The sequence below is a fragment of the Oenanthe melanoleuca genome, chromosome 1, assembly GCF_029582105.1.
Source record: "Oenanthe melanoleuca isolate GR-GAL-2019-014 chromosome 1, OMel1.0, whole genome shotgun sequence".
Lineage (NCBI taxonomy): Eukaryota > Metazoa > Chordata > Aves > Passeriformes > Muscicapidae > Oenanthe > Oenanthe melanoleuca.
Genome location: NC_079333.1, coordinates 7,668,551 through 7,686,029, shown reverse-complemented (window position 1 = coordinate 7,686,029; position 17,479 = coordinate 7,668,551).

Below are 17,479 nucleotides of genomic sequence, written 5' to 3'. Positions count from 1 at the left end.
ATTAAAAAAAAAAAACAAAAAAAAAAACAACAAAAAACCCAAAAAAAACACCAACAAAAAAAGTCTGCACTACTTGCAGGCACACATCCAAAGACCCAGGGGTGTGATAAACTTAACAAATCCACAGGGGGCTCTGAGGACAAAGGTCCAACCACAAACCTGGAATACATCTGGCCATGTCCCTACCTGTCCCATGGTTTTAGGTTAAGGTCTCCTGTATCTGCAGGTGAAGCCACACCCCTGTCCCTGCCCACCAGATCCAATTCCACAACAATTAAATGAGCACTGCTGTGGAGGAGATGAAGTCCATCTCAGAAGATCCAATACAAATATAGATGCACAATGCCTTGCCCACATGCTTTAGCCCAAATAAGAGAAGGTAGGCAGTAGATTGCTCAGTCTTTCTTTGCAGGTAATACTAAAACCCACAAGAAAATTCAGCTGAAGGAGACAGACAGAGGCACTACCAAAAGATGAAAAACCCAGAAATACATCCATGGCTGATGGAAGACTGACATATCTGACAAAGTGTTATGCATTGTTTTAATACAACATGGAAACCAGAATGGCAGCCTAGTCATGCACCCAGAGCAGCTCTGCCAACAGTGGTTTTCCTCTTCCACAAGCCTTTTATGAATTCTTTATTTTCCATGTAGGAACAGGTACTTCCCAGTGGTGCCCCCCTACACTTTGCACCAGCTTGCTGCCCCACTGTAAAACCTTGATTAAACCTTCTTCAAATACTACTCTGTACCAGAAGGAAAAATTCCTGAATGAGCCAACCAAGCAAAGCATTGAGAAAAGCAAGTTTTGTCATCACAAGGCAGAAAGAAAACAAAGGTGACACATCTGGCCATGGGCTGTAAATATGCATTCTGCTCTCAGTAAGGCCTAGGAGAGAGCTTTTAAACATTTCCCTGTATAAAAATCCATCCCTCTTCCTCACAGTTAGGGTGCCCATAGAGTGCAAAGTCTCTCCCTAGCAGAAGGGGAGAAAGGAAAAGGAACTGAAGATCTTGGGAGCTCAATCAATACTAACATACAAAACCATTAGGACAAAAAGTTGCAATATGAAGTTCCTGCTTAGAGCATTTTGCAAATGTCTGCTCTGAAAAAATGCCAGACTTGCCAGGTTACAAGTTAGGCCTATAAATATTTACATTTATCTATAGCTTTTAGGACTGTAATTTGCAAGTTAAGAGCACTGCTCTGCAGTTTAGAGCTGTGAGCACTTCCATAGAAAGAGGACAAGTATAAAAATAATTTCCACCTGCTTTTACAGCATTCAGTAAAACCATTGTTACTCCAGAGCTGTTATTCAGGTTGATGCATGGAATATGCACTTAAAAACAATCAGAAATGATGAAAAGAAGGATTTCCTTAACAAATATAATTACATGTACTCAATATACCAAGAAGGTAAGAAAACATTGCGTCTGATTTGCACAAAAGTTACTGATGTTATGAAACACTGAAACATCCAACAGCATTACTCATCAAATCAAAAGTCATTTAGTAAATTCACTGGTGATTACCTTAGGGACAAGCAAGAACTGCTTCTTAATGGTTCATTTTTAAGAAATTGGTCAAGGAAATGAAGTTGCAATGCTTGCCATCTGTATTAAGGCTTCTGAAAGCACTGAAAGGAAGAAGCCACACAGCAATGTACTCAAGACTGCATGCTGAAACTTTCAGGCATCTTACCCCTGAGAAATAAAGCTGAATCAGGCCACTTGTGGCATCAGTTCACACTGTGTAGAAAGTTCAAAAGAACACATGAAAATTTGCTGCATTCCTTCACAGTGCTGGATTAGATCATGAATATCAGATCTGAGCTTCTTATTTCAAAGGATGAATGAGGAATTCTCAGGATTTACTTCTTCATATCTTGAATCAAGCCAATCATTTTGTAATCCATCTGCCAGTTTTTTGATTAAAACAACATGAAAAAAAATTTCCAGAGATACACATCTTATGGTAACAAGCTAAAACCACAGACAAAGAAGCAGAAAAAAAGGTGTTGAGGTATACACAACTACCTTTTTTTAAAAAACAGCATTTATGTTGCATCCCCCTTCAAAATGGATAAAGCATGAACCCTTTGTTGAAATGCATATAACTTCTCCAGAACTCTCTGAACTGTTTTTTGGCCTCTTCTGAAGACTGAAAGAATTTTTTTGAATATGTCAGACAGAAAAAGTGCTTGATTGCTGAGAAGAGCAGAAGTGCCAGCTAAAGAAAGAAGGATCTATAACCCAGGGAAAAGGTTGGACCAGCTAGCTGACCCTCTGTGGTCCCCTCCAACCTGACCCATTCTGTGTCATTCTGTGATTGCCAAGGAAATCAATTTGATTAATTTCTTCATTCAAAACTGGAGGGCTTAATTCAACAACAAGCAAAACAATACTGAACAAGCAGTTGTCTTCATGTTCTTTTGCATTATTGCCTTTCCCAACATTTGTGCACTGGTGCAAGAAAGAGGGAAAGTGTGAAAGATATCATCCTTTACACCTAAAAGGTTTGATTTGGACCAAAATGATAGGCTTCTGGATTGCTTTTTTTGTAAATTAGAGTAAATATTTGTATTTTTTTTCCTTAGAGAGTTCTGTAAACTTCCAAAAGCCTTTCATCATCAAGAAAGAAACACTAAAATATAGCTATTCATTTTCAAAAAATGTTCATAAAGAGATTTTATTTTCTTTCTGCTACAAGAGACAAATTCTACAGCAAGATTTTATTTTCAGCAATAGTTCCATGCTGAAACACCACAGGAGGGGCAGGACTTTGGTGAATCAAAGATTGAAGAGGGAACACAGATTCCCAAATAAGAGCAAATGTGATCTATCAGAGCACCCCTTTGAATTGCAACATCTGTTTTGAGAGATTTTGGGTTTTGGAAGGAATGTTGGAGAGATTTCTCTAGAAAGCTGGTTTTGAGGGAAAACACATCACTTCTTTGAGGTGGGGCTGCTGTGGAAGGTTTGTTTTTTTGTTTTTTTTTTTTTGTCCTGTTAAATATTATATCCATCTTCACCAATGCATCTGGTAAATAATGGAACTTGCTCATCCACACCAGCACTAGTTACAGAGATTTAGATGTCACAAGGCTGCTCAAGCAGCTGCACAGAGATGTCTACAAACTGCTAAAGCTGGTACCCACAGCGGCTGGCCAGCAGCAGCAAAAGCAAAAGCTTCTCACTCTGCACTCATAATACAGATTTAACAGATGGCAGCCCCATCCCAGTAAAAAGGACAGCCTTTTGTTCTCAGAACTGTGCAGAAAACATCGTTAAACCTGAGTGTGCACAAGCAGAAACCCCAGCTACTCACGTTGAGACCTTGTCAGAAATCAGAGGACAAAAGATGAAGCTCAGTACTTGCCAAACAGTAAAAGATAAAATGTTGATCTTGTTCTTTAAGATGTACTGTGTTTGAAAATAGGATGGAGAGAAAAGCTTTTAAAACCTTGTCTCCCAAGAAAGCACGTCTCATTTGTTCATTTCCAAAGGGATTACCTTCAAAATGTAAGACATCTTTGATAGAGCTTGTTCTCATTTACTGAAAACAAATGAAAGAGAAAGCAACGAGGGAGAGGAACAGAGATACCCTACATTACATACAACCAATATATTCTTTGCTAGCACAAGTTTAACTGAAAAATACTTTGTTTTCATGTTTTCTTCCCCAAGAGAATGCTGATATGGAACGAGTAGCAACTAAAGATGTGTCGGCTTCCAACCACCTGCAACTTGAAGATCTTCAGAGAATACTGGCAATGAACAGATAGTAACTCACTTCTGTGTGTGTGTTTGTGTGCCTGTACTTATCTCCCTCCCCACACCTAAAAATCAGTATCATGTTCTTGAAGTTATCAGATCTACACAGAAAATCATCCCTAAGCATGAGAAAACTGACAGAAAAGTGTCGGTGTGGAATTGCAAAACAATCACCAAGAAAATGTCCATTCAGTTTGGTTTCCTAACTTCCTGTTTACCCACTCACAGCACCATATGAAAGCAGAATAATTTAGTAAATCATTTTGCTTTAATATAAAGTCATAGAATTATTGAGGTTAGAAAAGACATTCAAGATCAAGCCCAACTACCCACCCAGAACCCACACCACATTCACCATTAAACCACGTCCTCAAGTGCCACATTCACATTTAAAGTCTTTCTGAAAATGGCAGATTTAATATTTATGATATAGTTTTTGTCCTATGTCTGCAATTTGTTTTCCTCCTCATAAAAGGAAAGAAAGGTCATCCTGAAGTTGACTTAGGACTAGTCACATCAGTTTCCTTTTGCACCAACAAGTTGATTTTCTCCTTTAAGAGAAGAGCAGTCTAGTGTCCAGTTAAATCCTGTTCTATCCTGCTTTTCTTCACAGCTTTCAAAAACCTGATGCACACAAAAACTCAGAGAATCAAAGGTTTAGAAAACTCTCAAGACAGACTTGGAACAGAACAGTACAGCTACTACATTTGTGTGCATTTTCCTTCTGTCTAACAGCAACAAAAATGTCAGAGGAAAAAAATAATTAACTTTTAAAAGGCCTAGCTGGGCTGGAGGGAGATAAGCATGTTAGGACAGGCTATGTGACTCAGGGAAGAAGCACAGGAGTGAGGGATCAGCCCCTCATCTCTGAATCAGAGCAGCCTCTCCCCTCACTTCCTTCCTGAAAAAAGAAGGCTATCATATTTCAGACTGATAAAGAAGGGGTATTTACACTCTATTATAAAAGGCAACATTTAAGAGAAGACGGAGTAGAACTCCAGCAATGGATGAGTAAATGTAGAACAGTGTTTCCCAGACACCTCACTTTTTGAGTATATTCTAAAAATATGTCATCTTGCTGATTTAGCAACTGAATGCCACCATTCCAGAGCAAACAGCTGTTATTTTTACTTCTCTATATGTGCTAATAACCAAAAAGGTGAGACCACCCTCACCCTGCAAGTTTTTTCTTCCAACTTCTACTATTTCACCTTTATAATAAAGGCTCTTCTCACTGATAAATATAGAAATTACTCAATAACTATTATCTAGAAACAAAAATAGAAGGCTGGTTAGGAACAGCATAAACCATCTTAAAGCAGGAAAAGTAGGGTTTTTACAAAAACCGAGAAAAAAGAAGTGCAGAACTGGAAGGCATTCAAGTCAGAATTTAGACTTTTCAGGAACCCGTGTTTTAACAATGCCATTACAATCAAATCACTGCAAAAATATAGAAGGAAATGTTTCCAAGCAAGTTTTTCTCATGCTGCTCCCAGACCTGTGCCAAACATGGAAGAATAAAGGCAAGAGGCAGGAAATGTTTTACATAGGCTATTACTCTATTAACTTAACCAATCTGGAAATATTAGCAATAACTTATTCAGCCTAAATTGTCATTCTTTAATTGCTTTACCTAATAAAGAGCTGTTCTCAGTGCCCAGACTTTCACAGCTGGTTTACAACCTGTTGTGGGCACATTTTCAGGTAGGTTAAAGGAGCTGTCTCCTCAAAGCTCCAGCTTTAGTCCCAACTTCCTCAGAGCATCTCTAAGCACTCATTCACATGTCACAAACACGACCCAACTTCCCAGCATCATACTGAATCCCTGAATTTCCCTGCCTGCTGGGGAGGAAGGACAGGAAGAGCTGGATTAACAGCAGAAGGAGGAAGAAACAATGATTATCTGAGTTCACCATGAGGCAAAGTGTTTTGCCAGGTGCTCTTTCACCAAAAGGGTCACTGTCAAAAGGAGCAGAAAAGACCAAAATGATCTGACACTCAAACACCTGGGGGCCAGAGTACCAAAGAACCTTGAATACAGCAATAAAATATTCTTACAAACCTGTTCATTACTAAACATGTTCCATTCATCAGTTCAAACAGTTGCAAAATTATACTTATCTATTAAAGTGATTTGCTTCCCCTCCTCAACAATATGCTCACAGATAAATAGAAATGAAACAAGGAAAAGAGAAGCATCAACCAAGTTATGGGATGTGTGTGCCCTTAGTGACACAAATTTAGTATGGAGAGGCTTAAAGAGCAAGCCATAAACATCTCACTACACAGGCAGGAATCATCAGTATTCTCCCAGCAGCTGCAACACGCTGCAGAGCAGGAGCTTGAATTCCCTCAAGCAGTTGACAGCACAGCAGTACATATGCAAAGTCTTCAGAGCCATAAGCCTTGCTTTAAAGTTTAGAGCACACACTGCATCTCAAGATAGTTTCCCAACTTTATTGGAAAAATATCAATGCACTACTGTTAAAACCCAGTGCATGTATGTGTATGTGCCTGTCTCTCAAATCAAGTTAATAAACCTTAGCAGGCCTTTTCCTGAATCCATTACATGTTTTTAAATGCAGCAGCATTAAGGCAACTTCTAAATTAGAGAGTGCTGTGGCATGATATAGAACTGCAGTGAAATTGTTTTGTAATCAACTACCTGTGATCTCCAAGATCTAAGGAGAATTGCAGTGGAGGAGTTAAAGGTTTAATCCAACTGTGAGGCTTTGATCTGCTAAAAAGACATTTTAGAGCTGAATCTGAAAAGAATCAGGGTTTCAGTCTGCTCTTCTTTGTTCAGCCTTGTTCTGCTGCCTAACAAAACCTGCACATGTTAGACTTGTGGTGGATTTGACTGAAAAGCTTTTATTTTACCAAACATTTCTATTGTATTACCTTGCATAGGAGCCTGCTATGTAAAAAATTATCATATAAAAAAGCTTGCCATCCTCAGCAATCTAAGATTTCTTTCTTAGTATGATTACTCATTTGAAAAACATGGATGATCACAGATAAAAGAGGGAATTAGCAGTAATATTTCAGTTGGTTTGTTTATCCTCCCTCCTCTATGGCAGCACTAGGTTCTGAAGTATTTCCCTTTTGAAGTCACCAACAGATTGTCAATCAAATTTCTACAATAAATATCCTGTGTGTTACAGTCACTTTAAGTTTGCTGGGCTGTCTTTTTTTTTCCTCCCCCCAAAATGGATTTTTAAGAAAAGCTGAGTATAGATTCTCAAATTATCTAGGAATACCTGATATGCTTATATTCAAACTACAGTTAAGTTACTAGAAACCTCTTGGTTGGAATATTTGAAACACTCCTTTTACACAAGAAATCCTTCAAGGAACCAAACACAAAGCAAAACCCACCAAAAACCACCCAAACAAAATCCCCCACCAAACAGGATTATTACATGCTGTTGTCAGTATAATGATTCTAAAGAAGTAGTAATTAGAAGGTTGTCTAGCCTGATAAAATATTCTGACCCTTCAAACAGTAAGGCTGTGCCTAAATAGATGTAAAGAAATAGCAAGTGCCCTAGCTGCTACTCAAAGGATCCAAATCATCACCCACTATCAACATTCATTCCTGGAAAAATTGAACCAAGAATGATTTCTTGACATTTGAAATTACTTTATAGCCTAGATGGCTTTGTGGTCAGGATGTAAGGCCAATAGCTTTCCAAATAGCAAAAGACAGGCTCAGAAGAATTATTTCATGGTAAATGTTACTGTCATGTGAGCAAACCTTATGCAGGAAAGTAGGGCAATACAGGGGGAGAACAGAAAACTGCATCTTCTGCAGCTGGAGAAGGGGAAGGGAGATTTTAAAGAAGATCCAATAGATTTAAACAGGATTCAAGGCAGATCACTGAGGGGAAAATGGATCAGAAAATAGCAGCAGAACATTGCAAGGCCTGAACCCTTTTAAGAGCTCTGTTAAAATTCCCCCTGCAATGGGGCAGTAAGTTATCCCATATTCCATCAAATACCTACCACAACAAGGATAACTAGCTTGCCACATAATACATATTTTCTGTTCCTCAGTGGACATTAATTGTTAGATTCAAACTTCCTCTAATGGCTGCAGTGCTGTCCCCACCTCTCCTCCTTCCCAAACTGTAATCAAGCTGTGGCATTAACTGCTTAGTAAAATATCCCTTTGTGTTTGTTATTCTTCCACAGCTTTCCTGTGCCTTTATTATTCACTTCCATTTTCATCTCTCTCCTCCCCTACCAAGTTATCAGACTAATACTGTTCTTATGTCTAAGGTGTCTGACCAGATATTTGAGTTAAGATTAGAAACACATTCTCAGGTTTTATTTGTACTTCAGCATTTTCTTGTTTTAAACAGTTGCTAAGTCTCTAAATAAAAATAATTTAAAGAAAAAGGAAAAAAATAGGAAGCTAAAAAGTAATAAAGAGGTAGGAAAGGATCATCATTAGCATTATACCTAAAGATAAATAGCAGGAGGAGGAGCAGGAAAATTTTGAAGTGACAGAACATAATTTCAATGAAGGAATAAGAATAATAAGCTGCTCTTAAAATAGTACAGAAGCACCTGGAAACCACTCAGCAGCCTTTTTGAGCTTCAAGGAATGAGAGAGATCAGAGGATGCAGACTGAGGCAATCCTACAGGAAAAGCACAAAAGCAAGGCTATGAACTATGAAAACACAGAGTTAAAAATTTTGTGTCTTATCATTTTACTTGCTTAATTCTGTAACCTGCTCACAAGCACAGGATGGGTCAGGGTGGAAGGGACCACAGTGGCTCATCTGATCCAACCTCCCTGCTCAGGCAGGGCCATCCCAGAGCATGGAGCACAGGACTGCATCCAGACAGTTCTTAATTATCCCCAGTGAGGGAGACTCCACACCTCTCTGGGCAACCTGTTCCTGTGTGTGCCCACCTGAACCAGTGTCCTTCCTTGTGTCAAAGTGGAACATTCTGTGCATCAGTCTCTGCTCATTACATCCTGACTTACTGCTTGGCAGTTTGCACCACCAGCATCCTCTAAACACCCTCCACCTTCTGCATATTGTTGAGATCCTCTCTCAGTCATCTCTTCTTGAGGCTGAGCAGCCCCAGCTCCCTCAGCCTTTCCTCCTAAGAGAGGTGCTCCAGCCCTTCATCATCTTTGGAGCCCACCCCTGGATCTGCTCCAGGAGCTCTGTGTCTCCTGTTCTGAGGACAGAACTGGACACAGCACCCCAGATGTGCCTCACCAGGACTGGGGACAGGGGCAGGACCATCTCCCTGACCTGCTGAGACTGCTCTTCCTGACACACTCCATGGCAGCTTGGCCTTCCTGGCCACCAGGACACACTGCTGGCATGGACAGCTGGTGGCCACCAGGTCCTTCCCCACAGAGCTGGGTCCCAGCAGGTCAGCCCCAGCCTGTGCTGGTGCCTGGGGTTAATTCCAGGTGCAGGACCCTGCCTTTACCTTTGTTAAAATTCAGATAGCTCTTCTCTGCCTATCTCTCTATCTGCAGATAACTGCAGGAAAAAAAGGATTAAAAATCCTTCAATTACCTCTCCATGTTCCTGTTGCCATTTTAATCTCTCTCCCCAGCCAAATATATATATATATATATATGAATAATTATTTCAGCACCCCAGCTAGATCCTATATATTGCAGCTTGAATTACTGGAAGAGTATAAAAATGTTACTGCTTGATTAAAACAAATTTTAATTGCATTAAATGCAATTCCATGGTTCTGGGCTTTGACAGGAAATAAGGAAAAAAATTAAGAGGGAAAATGCCTGTTGATTGAAATTCTACAGGAATAGCTCGGATCTTTCTACAAGAAGTTACTGCAGGAAATTACTGCAGAAATCATTCAGCCTTCTACATTGTGGGACAAACCACACAGCAAAAGCTGTCAGAGGAACAGCAGGGGGCAAGTTCAATAATCTTCAATCCCTGGAACCCTCAGTGGAGACTGGAGGGTTAAACTACCCAGTCTAGTTGATACTTTGCAAAGCCTTTCTTTTCATTCATCAATTTACCAACAGGAAGAAAGATAGAGAGAAATTAAATAATTCTGTTTTGCAGTGGTCCTATCTTGGTGAATCTAACTTGAGGTACCTCAGTATCAAGCCTTCAGGTCACAGATTTTGTTACATTCTAGAATTCCAGCAGCTCCAGCATTACCAAAATGGACATGAGAAATACCAGCATTGGGTCTTGTTGCTGTTGTTGTGCATCTGTGTGTGTTTGGTGACTACACACTGAATGGAAAAAAAAAAATATAAAAAAAAAAATAGTGCCAATACTTATCAATGTGGTAACTCTAAAATGCACCCTAGTCTTGGGTATGTTTATAAAAATATACCAGCTCAGGTCAGAAAGTTTTCTATATTTGAATGAATATGGTCACATCCATCATCACTTCATCTGGAAAAGAGAAATTCCAAGCAAATCTGACAGAAAAACTCAAATACAGGAATTAGCCCAAATGTTATAGAGACAAATAGAGAGACTGGCTTAAAGTGGTGTCAATCATTTGCATAACCTTCTAAAACTCTGGGGTTAGAGTTTCTATTAGCAAATGACACCATTGCCATCAAAAACTTGCATGTGTTCAGTCTGTCATCTCATACAAGCTGCTCTAGAGGGAATTATAGCTGTGTATAAGATTTACAGAGCTCACATGAGGCCATATCATGATGTTGCACACTGCAGCAAAAAAAATGCTTATACTTTAAAGATTAATAAATAATCAGGAGTTTCTGTTATCATCCCCTGTGCCTTAAAATCTTTGCAAAAATCAGGTATCTACCTCAGTATGTGGAGTACAAGAACTTGAACTTATTCTATTCCCTCTACAGTTTAGCCACAACAGAGCTCCTTGCAGTGGGCAACAAATATTTAACACGTTGCTTTATCAGAGGCTTGTCATGGGAAATAACTTAAAGTAATTTATTTAATAAGATTGCCATGATAGCCAATAACATTTCAACAGGAAGGTTGCTCTTTGGACTAATTAAAACTAAAGCTTTTGAGACCTTTGTGCCCCTCTCCCCTGATTCCCCCCACCCAAAGTGCCTTCAAAGGCATGAGAGATGAAGAGTCTTTCTGAGGTTGTTTACTAAAGGTAATTTGATAGAGTTTTGAGCTCTACTAATGAGCTTATGTGTCTTGCATATTAAATATTATGACAGAATAACTCTGGGAATACTGAGTCCTTGGTTGTTGGACTACATAAAGAACTGATCTTACAAAGTCCCAACTATTCCCTCTATTCTTTGTGACTCAGAATATTAATATTAATTGTCCTATTTTATTTTTTCCTGCTTGCACTTTTTATCCCTCTGGACATGGTGTTTTTATTTTTAAAAATGTAACCTGTATTCTTTTTAATAGATGTCATTTACTGTAGAGATAATACAGAACATTTGCCTTAAAATTTAAGTATTAACTTTATTTTGGTATTTATTATGATCAACAACAAGGTTAAACAGAAAAAAATATGGAAAGTATTTAAATTTTTTTCTTGGTTTAAAATTGTCAAGTGTGCTTTTAAGCTCATCAACAGTTCCCAGGCCAAAGCACACTATCCAAAACTTCTCTTATGGTAGGTTTCCCTGACTGGAGTGAAAAAAAAATCACATTCTGATCTTGTTTGATCCTAAATGCTCCAAATACCTCAGCCCCATAGAGGAAAGTTAAAAAAAAAAAAACAAAACCACAAAGAATCAGTTGTATGGTCAGTTCAGTTGTTTCATTCCATTATATCATTATCACACAGATAAGTATATATTAGAATGGATATATGTGACTGGAAATTGTGAAGATTAATGCAAGATTCTATTGGCATAAATTTCTCCTATAAACAATTTTTTCTTGCTCTAGCTCAGGTAATTTTTCCTCTTATGAGGATGGGAGGGGAGAGTAGGAGGAATACAATATAGTTGTTGAGTTTTACCTGTCATAATTGGCATGACATTCCAACTGAAGTAATGAAAAGGCCTTAAACTCTTGCTTAGAAACACAGTAACAACTTCAACCACCAGTCATTTACTTATTTTATGCCAGAGAGATGATAATAAAAAATAATTTTGAAATTCTGCCTTCTCTTTTATGATTGCTGAAACATAGGTATATCTTAATATAACACATAAATAGTCCAGGGTTTACATTCTGTATGTTTTTCCCTCTCTTAGATAAAGTCCACAGCTAGTTAACACTTAATTATTTGCAAGTAGAATATGTCAGGGTATATGTACATATATAAACATAAAAAGTATCTAATCTTAAATGTTTCATTGAACACTGTTTCATTGAAATCTTGCTGAAGTAATTCCTGTAGCAGTCTGGTCGGAGCAGAACTCCAGCATTAAAGACACACTACATGTAAATAATGCCTCCAACTCAAAGATTTTATTGTCTACTGGAACATCAGCCAGATCTAACTAATTTTTCTCATTTTTAAAGTTAAATAGAAAAAAAAATGGAGAGTAAAAGAAGTATCTCACTACCAAAATGAAAGATCTCCCATTTTTTCTTTTCCCAAAATGTATCTTATGAACTGAAATTTTAATGATATTTTTAAGGGATACTATTCCTACTATTCCTATTTAAACTCAAATAAGATTTTTATTTTACTTCTTAATATTTTAAGCACCTGAAGTTCTTAGAAAATTTGCTTCTGGTCAAGCATTATAATCAGAGTGATAAATTTATCAAGAAAATTCCTATGTCCAACTTTTCCCAGCCTTTGGGTTCACATTCCAGATCCATTTTCAAAACCAGAAAATGAACACTTGAAAAGCAAGAGTCATTGTTGGCCAAAACTAGAAGGTCCAAAAATGACAATTTAGGAATGCAAGTTAGGAAATTAACTTAAGAAGTGAAAGAGTTTTTATGTGCTTTTCTATTTTGACACGTTTTTCCTTAAAAAAAACCCCTAAATTCTGCCAGTACATGATGTTTAGTTCAAACAATTACAAATTATATATTACAGATCCTCTTAAATATTTGGGTTGAAAATTTATTTCCCACACCAGTTAAATCTTATTTTTCCAGAAATGTCTTTCCATTTTACCTGATTAATTTCAAGTCACTAGCATGCAAGCAAAATTAAATAAGGGGTTTGTGAAAACAACAGGGAAACATTTTCTTGAGATTGTTCGAGACATTTTTGATTTCCCAACAACATGATTTCTGAAGATTCTACCAGATGCATCTGTTGGTTTGCTGCAATGCCAACACACTGAAAAACTTTCAGGTACCACGAGCCCTGACTCTAAACAGGGCATGATTTTTACCCAAACGTGTTTTTTATTTTTGTTTTTGTTTTTGTTTTTATTTTTATTCCTGATCTGGAGATCAGGAGGGATGCATTCTGCTGCCATCACTCACTGGTGAGGTTTTCTGCCACTTCACCTTGAGCTACCATTTTCCACACCCACCTTTAAGGTTCATCAGCCACAGAAGTCACAAATCATGAAACCACAAGGTGGAACTGTTTATGGATGTGTTTAACCCCTTTCAATCACTCCATGGTAGGAACAGTCATGAAATCATTTAGAGACAGGCTGAAGCATGGTCAAGGCAATGGTCACAGGCTAACTACTTACTGTGTAAAAAACTCACCCCAAAGTGTTTTTTCTGGCCTATTTTTAGTCCCTGTCCCAAAGTTTTTATGTGCTTAAATAGGGGATTAGGAAAAATGGGTTTGCCTGGTCACCCACAGAAAAATGTTCTCTGTGAAAGTTGCATGAAGGACAAGCACAAATGAAGAAAACAAGCAAAGAAAAATAAAACAACAAATCACCCACCCCCCAAAACATCCACCACAACAGCAACAAAAACAAAACAAAACAAAAACCAAAACAAAACAAAAAAACCAAACCAAAACAAAACAAAAGAAACCACAGAACTCCAAGCAAGCAGAGGGAAAAAAAACAAACCAAACAAACAAAAAAACCAAAAAAAACCCAAAAACAAAAACAAAAAACCAAAATGCCTACATCAGGGAAAATTCATAAATGCTTATGCCAAATTCCTGAAAAGTATATTCACTATTTTTGCAACTTGACTACAGGCTTGACTCTTATTATGTCAGAAGGTGCACAACAGGCAGTTTATTCATACATGTTCTGAATGAAATATATATTACATGGAAATTTTCCAGGGGTAGCAATATAACTTGTTGTGACCAGCTATGATTCCTAAAGTTCAGAAGTAATTTGCATGTCATCCTCTGATTTTCCACACTTTAATAATAAGAACTATTCCTGGAAACCAAATCATAAACCAAAATATGACTCATAATTATTTACCAGAACTTCAGCAATTCACAACAGTTAAACTAATCCATCCTCCAGCAAGTCCTTGGTTGAGACAATACAGCTGTCTATAGCATATGAGCAATAAAGAGAGAAAAATAAAAACATATTTCAATAAAATTTATTAGAAACCATCACATTGTTCCTACCACAAATCCCACGTTCCTCTTTAGACAGACAAATGCTGTTGATTTACCTACTGACCAAGAACCATCTGTTCATGCCTCCTACTCCCTCTGCCCCTCCTTCTTTCTTTTTCTTTAAACAAAACAGTTCTTTTTAACCTTTTCAGGCTAGTCCTCCCTAATTAGCACAAGCTAAAAGTAGCAGATCTCACACAATTTATTGCACAGCAGACCAAGCAGGAGCAATAAGCATTCAGAAATGACCAAACCCAGCTCTTGGACAGCATTCAACTGAGTCCATTACACAGACAGTAAAAGTTCAGGGTCTGGCTCAAGCAGACACACAGTCCAGCTGTATGTGGCAGCTAACTCCCATAATCTTGTTTCAGATATTTTTATTGCCTCAAGCATTACAATCCATTGAGCTTCAGCCAAAAAGTCTAGCTTCTATAATTTCTTTCCCTTGTAGCAGGAGTGAGAAACTTATGCTTCCCCTTGAATGACACTGAAGGTCATTTATCAGAGAGAAATAAAATCAAGGAATTGTCTCCTTATCAAGTTAAAATTCTGTCTTAATAAAGCCCTGCTTCTTTCAGCTACTCATCTAGAATACAATCTAAAGAAGCTGTGTCTTCTCATAATGTAAAAGTAAAAAAAATGATGAATTATTTTTGTAAGTTCACAAGGAAGTATAGTCTGATCATTCCTGCACTGAGGGTGCATCATCTATGTTATTTCCCATTTTAGTGGCCTTCAGTAAGAATGTCTGTGCTAAACTGATAAATAGCTGATAAAGTTATGCAGACATTTGTTGCTGAATTTCTAAAATCTTCTGTGCCTGCTCCATGAAAATAAGGGTCTTGGTGTATTATTTATTAGTATTATGTCTTTCAAGTTACGTGGGGTATTAACTTGCTTGAACAGTCTTAGTTCAACCAGCAGAAGAAAACTGCAGGGAAAAAAAAGCATGAAAATGTGATCTTGATAAGCCAGAAGTCTATTAATTAAGAAGTTTCAGGTTATTTTCTTACAGTTTTCTATATTATCTCTTCTCAAGCCACTCTACTCATGACAAGAATGTTTATACACTAAAGTGTGCATATGCATATTCATTAATATTCTAGCAAGTAAAATATTAAAATCACAGTCATATTCTACAAAACAAAGTTGATCTGAATACTGAGAAAAGGGAAATCTACAAGGCTTGCATTTCAAATGTCAACTTAGAAGCATACTCATTAGAGTTTCCAAAGAAAACTATTCCAAAAGAAGTAGGGGATGCCTGAACAAAAGTCACACAACAAATTATTTGTCAGCTCTAGTTGGAAATGATCTTTTTGCTTTTAATGGAATAAACATGATTCCAGATTTTGTACACTGAAGACTATTTCTGCAGCTGTGGCATTACAGAAGTGAGGAAATGCTGGATGAATACAGCAGACAAGGAATGCTTTTTCAGTCAGTGGGAACCTCACTGCCACAACTCCTCAAATAGGGTAGAAAGTGGCTTAGCCACTGCTCTGGCAGCTCCCTCAGGACCTGCAGATGCCTCTGATCAGGTCCCATGGACTGGTGCTCTTCAAGAGCCTGGGATGGCCTGAAGCTGATCTCTGGAACATTTGCCTTCTGGCAGCGTGGCTGGAGCACTTGGCAGGGGAGAAGGATGCACAAAAGTGCATCAGGTAACTCAGGTTTCTCCATGTCCCAAGTAACCAGGTCTGCTGTGTCCTTACAAACAGGGCCCAGGTTTTTCCTATCCCTCCTTTTATCACTGACATGCCCACAGGAGCTTTTGTTGTTGTCCTTGACACCCTTGGCCAGGTTTAATTCTGTCAGGGTTGAATGAATAAAGGTGGTGTGTGGTGGGGGGTAGGTTGCTTGGTTAATTTGCTTACTTTGTTTTTTGTTTTTTTGGTTTGTTTTTTTTTTTTTTTTTTTTTTTTTAAGATATAAAGATCAGTATAAATAACATATTTTATGAGATCAGGGTATATTTGATAAGAGAGTATCACTTGACTGGTGGGGAGAGAGGGAGAAAAAGAAAAATCTCTATCCTAAGAATTTCCTAGAGTAGTTCATGGCTTTGTCTTGTGTTTAGTAGTCAGTCCATATACTTGCACTGTTGATTTATTTCACTATTAGAATTTTCTAACTAAGGATGCTGAACTGTCTAACTTTTACTGTTCACTTCAAACTATTCTTATGAGCAACTGAACCTTGTGAAGATGTCAAAAGAAGAAAAATCTTACAAGCTTCTTTTCTGTTTAGTGGACTGTAAGCAATACAAATATTAAACAGACTGTGCATCTTAAGTATGCTATGAATAAATATTCAAAATATTGAAAGAAAACCAGACAAAACAGCAAAATGGCTTTGAATACAATATAAGGGCTTGTTTGTTTGTTTTCTCCAAATAAACTATTTGTTTAAAATCAAACTAGGGAAAATATAAGACATGATGAAATTCTTAAATATGAAATAAAAGTAAATCTAAGACATGTTCTAAGAGATCTATTGTTTCTATTTTTATACCACATTAGTAGAATACTTATAGGTAATTTTATAGGTCATAATTTGAGCAAACAAATCATAAGACATTGTCAGATCACAAACAATAGAAGAAAGAATCCTTGGCAGTAAAATGCCAAATCAAATTATGAAACACATATATTTCAGAGATGTCAGAAGAGGAAATAAATAACAGGAAATCTTTGAAATCATGTAGTTAATAATAACTCTCATAAATTACAAGTGGGGAGGTCTTCTGTAGAGGTTTACTGTGGCATTAATTTATATGAAACTGAAATACAACGATATAATAATAATAAAAAAGAGTCAAATTGGAAAGCCAGGTTCAGCAAATCTCAGACAGAGTCAGAGATTTTAATGTGCTAAAAGTAGCCACAGCTTGAAGCTCTTCTGACCCTTTTTGATTTGAAGTTTCTTTTACTACAGCTATTATATCACTGGGGTTGGAAAACTCTCTGGTGTGGGCAGTGGGAAGAATACTGATGATGTAATTCATGATTATGTAGATGGAGATTGTAATTGCTGACTTTTAAAAATAGCAGTAGCTAATTCCCCCATGACCTCTTTAAGCCAGTGGAAGCTGCTGAAGGAGATATCTTCATAGAGTAATTAGGAAGCTTGGGGATATGGCCCTCTCTGGAAGGTTATCTTCATTTTATATTCTGCTGTTAGTACTGCAGATTTTAATGCATCTAATAATTCCTTTTTTTACACATCATGGTGCATCAGCTACAATACT